Here is a 16,532-nt window from a genome sequence, read left to right as displayed (position 1 = left end):
TCTCTTATTTGCCCCTCCTTGCCCTAGGACACGAGTCCAGCAGAATAGAAATGGGGAGCGATTAGAGGTGGGAGACAAGTAAGAGAGTCACTGGAGACAATGCCAGAAAATCTGAGCATCCACTTTACACTAGTGATGTCTGGGGCCTGGGGAATGATGGTCTCACACACAGGCTGCTCAGAATTTCTGTGACACCCTTCTTGGTCCTTTATCCTGTCATCTCTGCCCTCCAAAGAAAGGCTGAGGCAGGAGTATGACATGTATTTGAAGCTGCCTGGGCTACATCATGGGCTTCTCAACTAGGGCTACACTGGAACACCCTCAACCAACCTTCCCTCTCCCCAAATAATTCTTCTATGATACTTGATTATGATGTGATTCAAAACAACAATAAACTGCCTATGTCCAGGCCTCACTTTGAGAGATTATTTTATCGTTCTCCAATACAGAGCTGGACAACAGAATTAAAAAAAAAAAAAAATTATCCTGGTAATTCTAATACATACACAGCTGGAGGTCAGAAACACTGGAATACACATTCAAAGAACTATCAGTTATCAATAGCAAGTGTCCACGTGTGAGCAATGTAGAGGAGGATACAGGTCAACACCACTTACAAAGAGTATCCAAAACCCTTCTTAAAAAGCAGGCTTATTTCCTGAACGAAGCCCTCTTTTCTTGTGATTTTTGCCCATGATTCACATATTCTCAGCTGGAGGCTCCTAAGAAGTCTCCAAGAAAAGCCTAGCTGGGTGTCAGTTAAGGCAAGGACTCCCAGCTGGGTGTGGTAGTGCATACCTATAATGTTAGCACCCACCGGGCTGAGGCAAGAGGATTCTCAGTTCTAGTCCAGCCTGGGCTACATAATTGAGACCCTGTGTCAAAAAAACAAAACAAACGAAAAACAAAACAAAACAAAAAACCCAAAAAACCCAACCAAATATATAAATAAAAACCCAAAACAACAACAACAACAAAAATATCAAATACAACAATAAAAAGGGAGGGGGGAGGGAGGGCAGGAGGGCCTACTGTTCTGCAAAGGAAATTATACACTTTGCAACTTTATCACACAGGACAAGAGTAAAGTCCCTAATGGGTAAAAGAATGTGAGTTCCTTGAAGGCTCCAGCTGTGCCCAGTAGCTACCATCTTGTCACCGAACCTGAGAGTGCAGCCTCACAAAGGTTCACGCCCTGATTGGATGGGATGCTTACTGAAAGGGGACAGCCTCCAAGGGAGCCTGAATATCCCTTTGCTAATTAGGGCTGCCACATAAGAATAGGCTTCAGTTGGGTAGACTCGCTGGTCACCATTGCTGGCCTGGGGGCGGGGCTCTGTTTGTCTCTGTACAATGAAGGAGGCCTGATTTTTTTTTTTTTTTTGGTTTTTCGAGACAGGGTTTCTCTGTGTAGCTTTGCGCCTTTCCTGGAGCTCACTTGGTAGCCCAGGCTGGCCTCGAACTCACAGAGATCCGCCTGCCTCTGCCTCCCGAGTGCTGGGATTAAAGGCGTGCGCCACCAACGCCCGGCTGGAGGCCTGATTTTTTAATTTGCTGTTCTGTTCCCTCAAAAGAAACATCAATGAACCTCTGTCAGCTACCCACTCCAGGGAAGCTAATGGCCACTCCAGCTGGGCTGTTTGTGATGTGGACCTGTGCCCACCAGAGGGACTACAGGCACATTTCACTAGTGGTCCCTTACTTTCCCATCATTCTTTAGTTCTGTTTTCTTTATGAGCAGCTAGCCTCACACCAAAAAGTGAGGAAGTCTAGAATGTCCTTTATGCCTTAAATTTGTTCTTCAGAATTTACTAAGTGCATACAGTGCCTCCTGATTACTCTTAGCCTTCCTTCCCTTCTCTCCCCCCTATCCCTATCAACCCCACCCCTCCTCCCTACAAACCAGTCAGTTCTGGTTAGACATTGATTTATTCTAGTCTACACAATGTGGGAGAGATGGGGAGAATGTAAAAGCAAACTGAAAATAATTTTGGCAACGTTTGTTGCAGGGTTGTGGAAGCCTTTAACAGGCACAGGGCAACTTACCCCAGCCACTCCATGGGATCGTGTGTGTGTGTGTGTGTGTGTGTGTGTGTGTGTGTGTGTGTGTGTGTAGGGAGTGGGGGCTTCCTAGTTCATAATCTCATATCCATTCAGAACTCCTCATGTTCTACCCCTTGGTAAACAGAAACAAACAAAAACTCACTAAACTCAGGGATAGAGTGCTGGTCTAGCATATAGAAGGAAGGTCCTGGGTTTGATCCCTACTGCTACCCAAAGAAAACAAAACAAAAATTGAGCGCTTCTGCCCCCAGGGGAATTCATTACTGATTGGGTACATGGCAAATAAATAGGTAATTTAAATCAAGACTTCTAGCGACTTCGATGGGACCTGGGACAATCACTAAGCTCCTCTCCGTTTCTGCAATGTCAGGTAAAGAATCAGCTAGTGTGTAATCTCTCTGGAGGCTGGCCTTTCATTCAGCATCATTTTCCTTGCTTCTTCTTTATGGCTGAACAGTACTCCAGGGTAAGAAGGTTGATATATTCACCTGTTGAAGAACATCTGGAATTGTTCCAGGCTTGAGGCTGTTAGGAACAAAGCTGCTATGAACATGATGTTGAACAAATACAAACCTTCGTTCTTTGCTGGAACAAATGCTTAGGAGTACAGCTTCCGAGTCAAAGTATAGTTTCAGAAGAACTCCTGACTGGTCTCTAAGGTATCATGCCATTTTGCATTCTACTTGCAAAGCATGAATTATCCAGTTTTCCACCATCCTTTCTAATGCTGCTATATTCACTACTAGACAGCTGCAAACTGAAACTGTAACGAGACACTATCATATACCTATCAGAAACGCTGAGATAAATGTATAATACCATTAAGGCAGCTATTTGAAACATGTCAGTATTGACAGTATTTAAAAATTGGGAAAGCAGCCAGGCCGTGGTGGCGCACGCCTTTAATCCCAGCACTCGGGAGGCAGAAGCAGGCAGATCTCTGTGAGTTCAAGGCCAGCCTGTGAGTTCCAGGAAAGGTGCAAAGCTACACAGAGAAATCCTGTCTCAAAAAAATCAAAGAAAAAAAATGGGAAAGCAATAAGACTCAGGAGACAAATGGAGCAGATAAGGAATCTACAAAAACGGGTAACCCCGTCTATAAACCAGGAGAGGAAACCAAGCAGTGAAAGATAGAAACCAGGAGACTGAGAGTGCCAAGGTAGCTGGGAGGAGATCTTGGGTGAAATGACCATCTATCACTAAGATACGTCACAGCAAATGAACACAAATGATTTAGATCTATATCTCAGCTACATGGGAGTCACAGATGTCCTCTCAGGCAATGTAATCATGTGGTCGTGATGGGGATGGGACTAGGCAGGAAGGAAGATATGGGGCAGGTTTTTAACAACCTTCTTTTAAATGTTAGCTGTGAAGGAGTGCAAAAATGTATAGCCAAGAGGAAGCCATGAAATCAGTGAGGTACAATATAGGTCGTAGTAGAACACGTCTGGACATCCTTGAGAAGACTCCAACTGACAGAGAAGGAAGAAGATGCAGGGTAAAGAGTGAATAATCTGTGGAATAAAAGGTCTCAGAAGGCAGAAGAGGATAGGCTCAAAGCATATGATAATCAAATGAGCCATAAGGGGCAAAAGTTTGATATCAGTGGCTGTGGTGGATTGAATGAGAATGGCCTCTACAGGCTCAAAGATTTGAATGCTTAGTCACTAGGGAGTGGCACAGTCTGAGAGGATTAGGAGATGTGGCCTTCTTGGAGGAAGTGTGTCATTGGGGGTGGGCTTTGAGGTTTCCAAAAAGCCCATTCCAGGCCCAGCGTCTCTCTCTTCCTGTTGCCTGCAGATCCGGATATAGAACTCTCAGCTACTTCTCCAGCACCACGTATGCCTGTGAGGTGCCATGGTCCCCACCTCAGTCACAGACTAAGCCTCTGAAACTGTCAGCAAGTCCAAATTCAATGCTTTCTTTGATAAGAACTGCCGTGGCCATGGTGTCTCTTCACAGCAATAGAACACTGACTAAGACAGTGGCTGAGGGAGTTCCTTCTGGAAGTTTCCATTTCACTGTGAAGAATGATGTAAAACCATCTCTTAAGAAAGGATTTGGGATGGGACAGAGTGAAACTGGGCAAGAATATAGAATTTATCAAATGCTTGGGGGCAGAAGGTAGGAATGCAGAGTGGACCGAGGCCCAGATCTCTGTTGGTCAGAATGTACAGTGACATCATCACGCTTGGCTGTGTTCTGCCCTCACACTAGTCAGCTGCTTTGGCAAGCAAGAGACAAGCAGTGCATTCATCCAGACTGAAGTACTGCCAGGAAAGAGGAACAGGAGGGAAAAGCAAAGGGCTGAAGGAAGAAGACACAATACAAATGCTCACAGTGTACTTACGATCTACTTGCCAGAAAACGTACGTTGTCAGAGACATTTTCAAAGACAATGATGATAGTCAGCATTGACAGGTATCAACGAGGAGGGTGAAATTGTGCTAGGCACTTAACACAGATGAGCCCATGTAGCGTTTCTGACAACCTAACAAAATTAGAATCTTTTTTTTATCAGCCTCCCTTAGTAGGCAGAAATACTTGCTTTAGAAAGCCGAAGGACCTTGATCCCTTATCGCTTCATTTTATAAAGTAGAAAGTAGCAGGGTGATGTCTCTTCAATGTAAATGCTGAACTCTGGACACTACCAGGGAGTTTTAGGCTAGGGAAACTTGATTCAAGTGCCAAGAATGATGCTAAGTATCATGAGATACTGACTTGGACTTTGCTATTTAGTGATGGGAATTTCCAACTGCTGGGAAAGGCAACCTCTCCCCAGCTGTAAGAGGCACAGGCCGGTTTGACTATTCCATTTCTGCCCAGGATAAATTAATAACTAGGACCCTTTGCCCCAAATTCAGGATGAAACATTGAGGAAGGTATGTCATTTACAAAGAGGTCCTGTTTTTGTTTCGCTTTCAGCTGGAAAGGCCAGCCCTGGTCCCTTTATCCAGCACCCCCCCCACACACACACACACCTTGAAAACAATGTCGGTAACATCTCTGAGGAGTATTCATCTAAGTCCTTCCTCTTTTTCCCACTGGCAGGATAGTGGGTGTCTTAGAGTTTCTATTGCTGTGAAGAGACACCATGACCACCGCAACTCTTATAAGGAAAACATTTGATTGAGGTGGCAGCTTACAGTTTCAGAGGTTTAGTCCATTGTCATCATGACGGGGAGCATGGTGGCATGCGGGCAGCAGCCATGGTCCTGGAGAAGGAGCTGCTACATGTGGATATGCAGGCAACAGGAAGTAGACTGTGACACTGGGTGGTATCTTGAGCATAGGAGGCCTCAAAGCCCACCTCCACAACGGCACACTTTCTCAGACAAGGCTACACCTCCTAATAGTGCCACTCCTTATGAGATTATAGGGGCCAATTACATTCAATCTACCACAGTGAGTAACTCACAAACCCACCCTTCTTTTAACACAGCACAAGCTGGAGGCGGCTAATGAATGAGCTTACACTATTGACATGCGCCATCATCCCAAGTGGAAGTTCATTTGATATCCAGATCAGGTTTGTACGTACACTGCTACAGATAATTTACATCATGAAGACACTGAGAACCCTACTTAGTTCTCGCAGTAGTACTGACAATAGAGAACTGCAAGATCCCTCTAATTTGCCTTTTACTCCAAGGCTCTCCAGTGCTTACACTCAGAGTCCACCCTTTAACATCCAGATTAAGGCTCTAAATACAACTTGATAGGATGGTACATTCTTTTCTGAAAGTGGCTCACTCCCAGCCGAACTTGCAGCCTTCCTTATGGGAACCAGCTGCCTATACTGAGAAGGCTACAAAGAGCTGTATATTGGACACTTGATTAAATATGTAAGGGATATTGCTTCATATGAAAACAGGAGCTTTAAAAGTGGGATGTGTAACGGCAAGTCAGGAGGCAACTTGATATGGGAGAGATGTGGGAAGACCGTCGTCTCTGGTGGAGTCAGGAAGGCGGAGAAGAGGAGGCTGTTTTTGTGGCTACTTAGCCTCCTACTTACATTTGCACATCTGGAAGGCGATTTTTGTGTGACTCCCTGTTCTACCTGGATGGAGCACTTGTAAAAGGGAAAGACAAAGGGGCACTTGACTGATCCCATTAAGCCCAGAGTAAGCATCTGCTGCGGCTGGAGGAGCTGGCAGAGATGAGGCGCCACTGAGCATTGGAAACCTACAGCTGGGTTATGTGCAGAGTGAGACACTTTGGAGCACTCTGTCCTAAATGGGATGTCTTCATCATACTCCTCCCTGAATTAAAGGCTCAGTGATCTACCCAGAAGAGGAGGCTGTAAGAGTCAGATGAGGTGACTGACGCAAAGAATGGATGTCTTTTAAACATAACAGGACTGATACACATACAAACCCACAGAAGAGTACAGGTTCAAACTGGGGGGGGGGGGAGGGGGAGGAATATATATATATATATATTATATATATATATATATATATATATATAGAGAGAGAGAGAGAGAGAGAGAGAGAGAGAGAAGGGGAGATAGGTGGGTAGAATCTGAGAGGAGTTAGCAGAGGAGAAACAGGATCAAAATAGAATGCATGAAAACATTTTAATTAAAAAAAATCTTTCCCTCAATCTATGAGATTCATTTAGGAACATCACACTTAGCAGAATCCCATTTCTCCCATTCGATTTGGTAGAGGCATCCTCCTACAGGGAGCCCTCCATGGATTCCCACTCACAGCCTCAGTTCCTTCTTCCTAGAATAGTCTTTACCATGTGTCACTGCAGATCCACACTGTTGATCAGGGAGACTGCAAGGGCCCACAGAAATGTGCCCGGGCAGCTTCTAGAAACCCAAGGGTTTGATTTCAAAGGTACCCCAGTCTCCTTGGATCTGAGGAACACCTCTGTCGGGGGCACTGAATCAGAACCATGTCTCCCATGCCGTTTACAGGTGTGCTCTATCCAGGTAGAGCAGGAGTCACACCGAATCACCTTACAGATGTGCAAATGTAATGGGCGGCTTGGCCGCCACAAAGCCCTGTCCTTTCCTGAGTCTGCACACTAGCCCTGTAGTCACGGGCGAAGTCCTTCAAACCCGCTCAGCCTCTGTTTCCCCCGTATTCTATTACTGACTAAAAATGGTTCCACCTGCTCACCTGCCTCAAGGGCAGGTTGGAATGAACTGAAGTCACCCTGTTCTTTAACCCGAGAAATAATGAACACCACCTGTATCAAAGTGGTAACGGTAAAGAATGAGTAAGGTGCTGCTGGCAGGCGACAAAACATACACTTCAATTAGGTGATAAATGCCATCCCCTTTCATTTCAGTTCTGCTTAAAAGCGATTAGAGAGAACACAGCCAATTGCACAACCTCGTTTTATTCCACCTGAATGAGGAGATGAGTTGTAAAAAGAGTTTCGTTGAGCTCACTATGTAGCTGAAGATGACCTGGAATGTCTCATCCCTCTGCCTGCACCTCCAAAGTGCTGGGATTATACGATTATATACCACCACAGTGCTGGAAATCAAAACCGGGCTTCACAGCTGGCTGGGCAAGCACTCCCCCAACTGAGAGAGCTACTTCAGAAGCAGAAAGGGGTCAAGACCATGTGAGATCCTGAGAGACAAGGAGTGAGAACAGAGCTTACACAGAACAGGTGAGGACTCCGATGGATTCAAGAACTTCAGACGGTCCAGTGGAAGATGACTGTCTTCTCTGAGGACAACAAGGACTCGGGGAGAGGTCGAAGGGCATAGATTTCTGTCCCCCCAAAGAAGTGACTATAACTTTCAGAGAGTTCAATGAAGCAAAATGGCGGTTTATGAGCCATGACGAGATGGCTGCCATCCCAGCCCTTTGGGAAAGGGGCGTGGTCATGAGCGGTAGAGATCAGCTGTAACTGGCTCTGTTACTCCAGCATTATGTAAAACAGTGGCTTCCTTTCCCTGGGCGATTCCATTTTTCCAGAGCAGCTCTTGGCTCGTTTTGTTTGCAAATGTCCAGGAAGATGATCCTGCACCGTGCTGTGCATGTAAACATCACAAGTCCAGCACCACCCATGAGGCCCAAGCTGACTAAATAACTTACTCCTACAAGTCTGAAGGTAACACATACACTTACCACAGTATACTGTGAGCATATGAACACATGGGCACAGGCCTGAGAACTTACTGAATACTGCAGGCCAAGGAAGGGAAAGTAGAGAGCGTCACCAATATTGGGACACGACAGCTTCACTCACTGACTTGTCATTGGTCCACCCAGCATGTGCCCCAGGGACGCACATGTTTAGGTGGCAGCCCTGCGGTCGACTAGATATACCCAGAAAGGTTGGGATGTTGGGGATCTCCCGCAAGGGACCCCCATTCCACACTCTGGTCTCACTCCTCCATTCCAAACCCTGCCCCTGAGAAAGCCAGCCAAAAGCCAGTCTCTCCCTGGGACTGCTCAAGACCACACCTACCTACAGGCTTCATAAGACCCCATAGCCATATTTGCCATGTGACTCTTCCCCTGCCTTTCCAAGGGTCACCTGGGGATTGTTGTTGTTTGTTTTTGCTCTTTTGGGGGGCCCGCCACCTAGCTCCCACATAAATCACACATGGAGGGTTATTATTAATTATGAATGCCCGGGTTTAGCCTGGCTTAGGTTCTAGCCAGCTTTTCTTAGCTTTAAATTATCCTGTCTACCTTTTGCCTCTGGGCTTTTCCTTTTCTCTTACTTCTGTAAATCTTACTCTGTGGCCTGCTGGGTGGCTGGGAGGAGTCCTCCTCCTTCTCTGGCTGCTGGATTTCTCCTCCCAGTTTTCTCCTATATATTCTCTCTGCCTGCCAGCCCCACCTATCCTTTCTCCTGCCTTGCTATTGGCCATTCAGTTCTTTATTAGACCATCAGGTGTTTTAGACAGGCACAGTAACTCAGCTTCACAGAGTTAAAACAAATGCAACATACACAAAAGTAACACACCTTAAAATAATAGTATGCTACACAAGATCGCTTTGCTTTGTTCATTAAACCTGGATTTACTAATTAAGTTTGATTTGGCTTATGGCATCAGCCACTGGGGATGGAAAACTTATCACCACAGACTGAGAGCGGCTGACTGGGGACGACGGGTGGAAGTTTCAGCTCCTCAGGGTCCAAACCACTTAACCAGGCCTGTTAGAACTGTCGTTTTAAGTTCATCCAGTTGTCCTTCTTGGCTCACTTCTTTGCTTTGCCCAGAGAGCCATGCACACCGGTGGGGAACTGTGCCCCAGCGGCTCTGACACTGCCCCTCAGCTCCGAACCTTCAACAACTCCCAACTCCCAGTAGCTCATCTAACCACCTGCAGTGACTCGCTTTGCATCTGTATCAGCCCTCCACCTCTGCTCCCAACAAGACATCTTTGAACTCGGCAGCCTCTTTTAACCTTTTAGTAGTCATTCTGTAACCTACAAATATACATATAATTACTGGAGAAGTCTAATGTGTGATCTGGGAGTTAATATTAGTAATTATGATCGGAATAAAAGAACAGTGTTTGCCAACTGCTAGCTATCACGGGGAAATTGGGACTACTTTGTAAATTGCAGCCCAGGAAATTGATGTTGTTTGTAAATTCAATAGATTTTAACAGTGTGGGAAGGAAGGAAGGTTTTCCTCTATATTTCTGGTAGAGTGTGCTCTCCACATTCCAGGCCAATTTGGTCTACTGGGCTACAGTAGTGAGTTCCAGACCAGCCTGAGCTACACATTGAGAGCCTGTCTCAAAAACCCAAGACCCAGACAACAAAAGAACTAGCATATTTCCTATCATTAGAATTACAATTATTTTTTTTAAGTGTAATAGCAAATTTGCTGCCCCAAACAAGCGAACAAACCACCCTAACTTCTGAAAAATGGATAAGTATCCCTCTTCCCTTTGTATAGTTTTCATTGGTAACAGGCAAACAATGGAAGGTGACCCACCTATACAAAATTTGGAGGAACCTTTTCATGCTGACTCTCTGCTACCTGACATTAATTCACACTGGTCACGAGCACTATATCCCTCCCCAGTTTTCTGTTGTCAATTTGACTAAATGAAGTAAGTCTTTATCCACAAAGTCTGCTTTATAATCCATTTTTTTCCTCCTCAACGGTGCGTCTGCAGCATGGCATGTCTCGAACACCCCCGTCTCTTGAACACTTATCATCAGGTACTTGCTCAGAAGGGGCGGTGGCAATTACTTCAAACTGTATGAATCTCTACAAGTGCAATAACATTCTTCGGTTTTTAAAGGGCATCCATTTTTAAAAAATTGTCATTTGAAACTCTTTGGAAAACATGCATAATAATCTTAATGATCCCATTGAGTAGTTTAAATTCAAATTGTGGAGCATTTGAAATACCATGGTAGCAGCACTTTCCATAAATTACTCTCAAATTCAATACATCCCTACACACACACATACACGCACACATACACACACACACACACACTCTCACAAGTACCATACTAAAAAAATTTAAATTACAGTTTCCTTTTTTCTCATCCCACTTAAACTGTTGCTTGGTTGATAAATTAGTGCTGTAGTGTCTGTTTATAAATTTGCATTACTTTTTCTAAAAAAAAAAAAAAAAAAAAAAAAAAAGTTTTTGAGAAGCTAATTTTTAGAGCCCCTTAAGGAAGATATGACTTTGTTTCCCAGTGGGCTTGGCTTCATCATGTATGTGTCCTTGTGTCTGTCATGTGCACATGGATGTGTGCCCTCGCCGTTGGTAATACAACCTATTTTACTCACTTGTCCTTCACTTTTATCATGCACATTTGCACAAATGCTTGGACCAAGTTTAATGGGTGACTTCCACTAGACAACGCTTCAATGATCTCTAATGTAAAGCAGAATCGATCCATCATACTTTGCAATCTCTTCAGATGCAAAGACCTTCACCTTGCCATTAATGCTTTTGAGAATTTTTTGCCCTAAAGTAGGTGACAGAAGTGTTGTTAGCCACTAAATCCTGTTGAAATCCATCCTTTCAGGTGGAGCCTTGGAATGTATGACTCTACTCACAGGATCAATGAAACAATAAGGATGAGATACTTGGCAACAATGATGCCGTTTCGGCTGATTAAAGGGTATAGTGATTTGTTAATCATATCCAGTTGTGGTAACAATTCACTGACTTAAAGAGTCTCTGAGAAGTACAATCCTTCAAACTGTAGAACATCTTTGGGTGTTGGCTGGTTAAAACAGAGTTGACAGTATATTGAGTAAGTTAGTGTTTACAAATTATCAAAATTACTTATTTTCCTTATAAATGATCTTAGGGCACTAACCAGAAGTCCTAAATTAAACTCTGCTATGCCTGAGGGTCAAGAGAAAATTCCTACAGTGATGTGAAAGTCTGAGTAGGAAAGGCAACAGCATCATCAACAGATGGGAATGGAATGCCAGCAGAGGTTAAGGCCTGTGCCAGCATCCCCAGGCAACATGGAGACAAGCCATGGCAACAGAGGTTCCCGGGGCAGACTGGTCCTGCTAAGATAAACTGAAAAACTCATCCCCTCAATCTTCCATACCCCTGCCCACTGGCCAGCTCTGAAGACAGTTTATACTCACACGGCATTGAATTTAAATTTCAACTATCCAGTTGAGTGCCTATAAACATTTCTCAAGGACTGCTATTTCCTTGAAAATTTCCATTAAAAATCTGGAGTACAGAGGATGCTTAATAAGTACACATTATAGACTTCAAGGGTTGGGGCCACGTAGGCAGGCAACTGGGCTACCAAGATAAGAAAAGTGGCCTCCTAGACAGACAATGAACATCAAGGCCCCACTCTCAGTGACTGGCTATCTGGGGTCCTTTCTTGGAGGCCTTAGTTCTCACTCATCTATCCTAGAAAACATCTGCCTTATGGGATTTCTGTGCATATCAAATGAAAAACAACTACAAAAGTCCTTTGTGCACATGCATTTGAGTATAAGATGTTATTAGGCAAGCAATTGGTACAGGTGTTATGGGTTAAAGGGTGTATAATTAACATAAATAGAGAACAAGTAGCCAGGGCTGTGGCTCAGAAAATGATGCCTCAAATTATGCTTTGATATGGTGCGTACTTTGAGTTGAAAAAGACTGTATGCTTCCAGACCACAGTGTCCTTCTCTTTTCCTTCTCTCTAAAGCACTGGTCAGTCTTTTTCTGGTTTATTTATTTTAGTAAACTCAAAAGGAAGACAACTGTCATGAGTTGCTTCCCTGGGAATCTCATTAACCAGAGAATATAAACAATATCAAAGGAACAGAGAGAGAGACTGGAGGTCAACAGAACCCCGCAGACAATCACAGGCTAGCCCCTATTCTTCTCAGAGTTCATTTTTTCCCTCTAGAACAGCCCAGATCTCCTACATCCTCTAAGAGCAGGGGATGGCAATGTCTTTGGGTAGTCACTCTTCTGTCCTGTGATATTCCCACATGGTTAATAAACTTCTCTTGTTCATCTGTCAACTGTCAGTTTCTGTCCTAGACACAACTATCAATCATTCAGAGAGTAAGAAGCAACTTTTCTCCTCTGTACTTAATATTATCCAACAGTAATTGGGAAACAAGTTATTATTTCTTAAAAATATTGGATAATAAGCTGGTTTTCTAGGCCCAGGTCAAAAGCAGCCTATTCTGGGAGGTCTTTGATGCTGGTCAGCTTGCCCCCTGGCCTCAGGGCAGGGTGTGAACTTTTCTCTGATCAAGTAGCAGGGCCTGAGTCTCTCAAGCCTAAATCAGGTGACTTTGCCTTACATTGTGTTTGTCTGACCCATCTCAGTATCCAAGTGCTCCACGGGAGCATTGCCAAGTCTGCTGTGCTCTGCATTCTCAAAGCACAAGCTGTCCTGGGCTCATCCTATGTCTCTCACAGCTGGCGCCCAGTTCACTCCTTAGCTAAGAACTCGCAATGGAAATTCACTTGCTGCTTCCCCTCCAAGTAGTAGGGACGGTCATCCCTATCCTGTAAGAACTGTAACATCCTTGAGGAAACTCCAGTAGTACGAGTCACAAAACAACCTTCATTCTGTTGTACTTTGAACCTAATAGTCATGCTTCATCTGCTAACCCTTAATTACACTGGCAAATGGATGAGCTTTATTGATCCATGCATGAGGAGTTAATTCCATAGGACTCGTTGGCAAGAAGCACTTTATGGGTGAACACATCATGATGCCAGCAACTTTGCTGAAACGGTTAGCAGGCACTGTCCAGTCAAACTCAGGCCAGTTTGGCTCCCTGCCGGCAGTGCCAACTTCTCAACAATTTAATAGCACCCTGAAATAATTCTCTAACGGTGTCTTCCTTGTTTTCTTCAAAATATGATAAGATCGAGCAAGTGAAAATACATAGGGAAAGGAAAATGTAGCAGCAACACAATACGTTATGTATCAATAGTATTCCTATGGTGTGTCAAGGCAAGAGGGCACTCAGTAAGTACTTGTTAAGTGATTACTTTTATTGCTAGGAAGGTAGGGTTCTTATTTCCATCCCATCACAGTATTGATAAAGCATCCATCAACCTATGGTCAACAGGTTCAGTTAACAGCTTTGTAGTCGATGTTCCCGTGGATTAGTTATTTCCCTTGGACCTATGACCAGCACACCTCCCATGGGCAACTGGACAAAGGGAACGTTTCTTCTGGGCCATCATTTCAGTCCATTATAGCAGCAGGGAACGCCTGGTGAGGGCTGGTTCTGTCTGGTGGCCGGAATGTGTGCCAGTGGGTGTTCACAGGGCAGCCCCCCAGGGAGCAGAAAGAACTAGTTCATTTAAACTAGTGGGTTTCTCTAGAGAGCTTGCTCAACAGCCCTTGCCCCACATGAGGCCCACAAAGCTGGGAGAGAGAGCTCACCAACCCCCTCATCCGGGTTCCTAGTCTCGGGCCTCCAGAACTATGAGCAAGGATGCTTCCTGCTGTTGCAGCTCCCCAGTTCTGACACTTTGTTACCTTGGTTAGTCTTGTTGCTGTGCTTTTGTTTGTTTTGTTATGGCTGTCAAAAAAAATCAATGTATTGAGTACTCCCTGGGATGGGAGGTACTGCTTTGGGAATTCTGGATACTAGAAGAAAGGTTTGAGGTTTCATAGAGAAGAGAGACACAGAGAAAACAGAAAGCAAGCTTGTTCCTATGTAGCTTTTGTCTACCAGTGAGGGAATGATAGCGAGCGATCCACCAATATGGAGAGTAGCCACCGGTAAAGGATTAAGAGAGACACAGGGGGACAGACAGCCACTCCTGAGACACTGAGGGAGCGGAGCGTGTGCACACAGCCATCCAGAGGCCAATCAGGAGGATTCTTGAACCAGAGGGTGGTAATGGATGTAGAATGGGAAAGCTGATACAGGAGCCTTGCTGACTAAGAAAAGGTCTTATCTAATTGATGCCCAGTGATCTGTTTACAGGAGGTGATTTAAAGCAAGGGAGGGGGAGGATTTAGACTCTGGGACCTCTGCTCTAATCCCAAAAAGGGGCATCATTTTATGCCTGATACTTACTGTTACTTGTAAAAAAAGAATAAGAATAGTTGCCATTTTCTCCAGAGGTTAAAAGAAAGAAGAAAACAAGAGGCCACCTGACCCCCCCTCCAGGTGGCTTCCTCCAGGAAGATCTGTTGGCTGGATTGCCCTCCCAGGACACCTGCACTTCCTTCCTTCTTCCCGTGGAGCCAAATACATTCAATATCTATGCTTGGTGGAAAACTATTTGGATATGTTATTTTTTATAATGGATTTTTTTAGGACATTTTGCTAAATTAGAAGAAATAAAAGATTTACTTTTAAACATTTATCTTCTACAATAAACATTTCTTAGGGTTCAGTTGCATTAATTCTGATATGTCCATAGGCTGTATTCCTCTGAATCACTTCAACCCACCCCTGAACAGGGTTAAGGGGTTCAGAAAGTAGGATCATTGTTACGTAAGGCATTTACTATTTACTTAAAAATAAGTGACAGAATGTAAAATGTCACTAAACATATGCACTTAAGACTTTTCAGGCAGTCGGGTCAGTTAGAGCATTCAGGTCATTCATCCAATCGAGACATTCCAAGCAGATTTTCTCTGTTAGGCATCTTAGTTCGAACACAGGACATCACTGTAAGATAGTGGGAAAGGAACCAGCTTCGCAGTAATGATGGCATCAGCCTGGGCTGCCATGCCCTCCTCATCAGGGAAGTATGCTAAAGAGGTCCTCTTAACTAATGATGAGTTGTTTTTTGTTTGTTTGTTTGTTTTTGTTTTATTGTTTATTTATTTGAACCTGGCTATGGGAGGGAATTAGCCTGTCACATTCAGAACAGAGGAGAACTTCGGATCAAACTCCCTGGCAGCTCTCCGCCGTGGGATAAATCTGTGAGCTTGACCTTGAGAGCTGCAGACTAGACAGCTGGCTTCTTTCCTCTAAATCTTTTATACGTATGTTTCAGTGGCGACGCCGCTCAGAGGCCCCTGTTGCCAAGCTTTCCCGCTCCCTGAAATTTCACGGCGAGTCTCAAGTCCAAGTGCACCAAAGGGCAAGTAAACAACCGATAAGCCAAACCCTGTGAGGAGACCCTGGCCTGAAGCAGGCCATCTTCCAACCTCCCTCGCTCTCAGAGCAGTGATAGGCTCACGGGCTCTGATAAACACTGTAACAGACAAAGGAAATGGGAGGGACGAGTCACACGTGACCTCGCTGACTGTATATACTCCACAAGAGTTGCCATCATCAAAGAGTATGCCAAGAAGCCAGAATTTTTTTTATACCAGTTGTAGCAAGGTTCAGCCTTATGCAACTGGTAGGGAAAAGATATTGTATGTTTAAGAAAAGCTGCACCTAGTTGAAGAACTTCCAAAGAATTTTTAAAATTTTTTTTTATCTAATTCATTTTCATATAATGTATTTTGAACTATTCTGTCCCCTCTTCCAATTCCTCCCAGATCCTTCCTACCTCACTACCCACCCAATTTCATGTTCACATTCTCTCTCTCAAAACAAAAACAAAAACAAACAAACAAACAAAACCGAGGAAAAACAACAAAAACCTGAAAATCTTGTCCAAGAAAGTTTTTGAAGGCTGGTTACTTCAGCTCTTTGAAGGACTAAGATGGGAAGAAACCCACGGGAGCCAGCAGCCTGCACCAGGGCAGAGGGGTTTCTGAGTACAATGCTCACAAGAGGCCATTGGGAGCAAGTGTTACCAAAGATGTGGGAAGAAGAGAGGGAGAAGATTTGGGGAGTCACCTCTCATTCAGGTAGAGGAATGGAGTGGATCTCAGACCTTCACGTGCATTCCAACGACAGGCCATCCCCACCCCTCAGCCTTAGAAAAGGCGCTAAATTCCTGCCCTGTGCAGGCACCTTGAGGGTCTAGAAGTGTGTGTTTAATGAGGATTGCCAGCGACTGAAACCAGGTGACACTTGCTGGGGACACGAAGCTTTTGGAACCTCAGGGTCTGCTACCCCCCAGATTCCCTGAGCTTTGAGACCAGCA

At 44.5% G+C, this 16,532-nt stretch overlaps 1 protein-coding gene across 24 annotated transcripts in view; it reads right to left on the bottom strand.

Annotated features, from left to right (window-relative positions):
* Positions 1-16,532, bottom strand: part of Lpp (LIM domain containing preferred translocation partner in lipoma) — a 602,788-nt gene that overhangs the window by 69,085 nt on the left and 517,171 nt on the right. The window lies entirely within an intron of this gene.

The sequence above is a fragment of the Peromyscus maniculatus genome, chromosome 12 (genome assembly GCF_049852395.1).
Source record: "Peromyscus maniculatus bairdii isolate BWxNUB_F1_BW_parent chromosome 12, HU_Pman_BW_mat_3.1, whole genome shotgun sequence".
Classification (NCBI taxonomy): domain Eukaryota; kingdom Metazoa; phylum Chordata; class Mammalia; order Rodentia; family Cricetidae; genus Peromyscus; species Peromyscus maniculatus.
Note: the sequence above shows the minus strand (reverse complement) of the source record. Positions and strands in the feature narration are given on the sequence as shown.